Here is a 1,346-nt window from a genome sequence, read left to right as displayed (position 1 = left end):
CTAACTGTAACTAGCTAACTGTAACTAGCTAACTGTAATCTGTAACTGCTAGCTAACTGTAATCTGCACGTTCAGGCAGATTTGTGTTTTTAAGGTTGAACTTTGTTGAAAACAACTTAAATGTTGTGTTACTGTAGATGGTATAATCAGAAATGTCCAGGCCAGAACTGTACTTTAATATGTGATGAATGATTTTGATTGTGTTTTTTAAATATGTAATTAAAATTTCACTGATGTAGTACTTAGCAAACAAATAGCTCTCTCTCTCCTCCAGTTTTCAGTCTTTAGACATAATTTTTGGTGAAAATGTATGAAATGTTGTGCCGGTCGCAGATGGAGTCGCAGATGGAGTCTATTGGACTTAGCGTTTTTGTGGTAGGCTCACCAACTGCTAATAGAAAACATAAAAACATATTATCTGGATTCTTCTCTGAGGAAATAACCATAGCAACAAGTTCTGACACACACACACAGACACACACTCAGACAAACACACAGACACACAAACACACACACACCTATCATGCCACTGTTCCCCATGTTGACCAACTGACTCCTAACTGACGTTTCCAATGTGTGTGTATGTGGTGGATGGTGAGAGATAGAAGGGGGGGGGGGCTGCAGTACGATTTACTGAAAGGTTTTTAAACAAATCTCTCTCTCTCGTCCAGTTTTAACTCTTTAGACATTATTGTTGGGTCAAATGTAGGAAATCTTGTGCCTGTCGCCGACATGTAACTATGGAGTCTATCGGACTTAAATTGTTAGCTAGGATCTACCAACTGTCGATAGAAACTATGAAAAGAAAATATCTGGATCCTTCTCTGTGGAAATCACCATAGCAACAAGAAGAAGAGGTGTCATTGGTCAGCTAACATGATGGAGGGCCACACCCACCAGACTCTATTTAAAAAGTTATATCTCTGAAGGATTAAGACACTTAACACTTTTACTATTTTTTATTAACTTTTATCGCTATTCGGATGTGCCCCAATAGCAGGCACACTGATAAAATTTCTGCGGAATTTTCTAGTTTCAGTTGTAATTGATATAAATGTAATTGGAAGTTATACCAACATCAACCACATCTACTTTTATTTCTAATATAAATCATCCATTTGCATCTAAAATGATAAAAGAAACACGTGTGTGTGTGTGTGTGTGTGTGTGTGTGTGTGTTTCCTGATGATTAAAGAGAGAAGAATGTGTTGCAGCTGAGGTTAAGTACTGCAGTACTGGGTGTAGTGGCAGGGTGTAGGTGTGTTCAATGACCTTGTTGCCAGGTATATCTCACGTACATGTGCAATAAAACTGAGATAAAGTCTGAAACCATATTAGTCACCTGC

This window comes from Etheostoma spectabile, chromosome 16 (assembly GCF_008692095.1).
Source record: "Etheostoma spectabile isolate EspeVRDwgs_2016 chromosome 16, UIUC_Espe_1.0, whole genome shotgun sequence".
Taxonomy (NCBI): domain Eukaryota; kingdom Metazoa; phylum Chordata; class Actinopteri; order Perciformes; family Percidae; genus Etheostoma; species Etheostoma spectabile.
The sequence above is the reverse complement of the archived record's forward strand: the minus strand, read 5'-3'. Positions refer to the sequence as shown.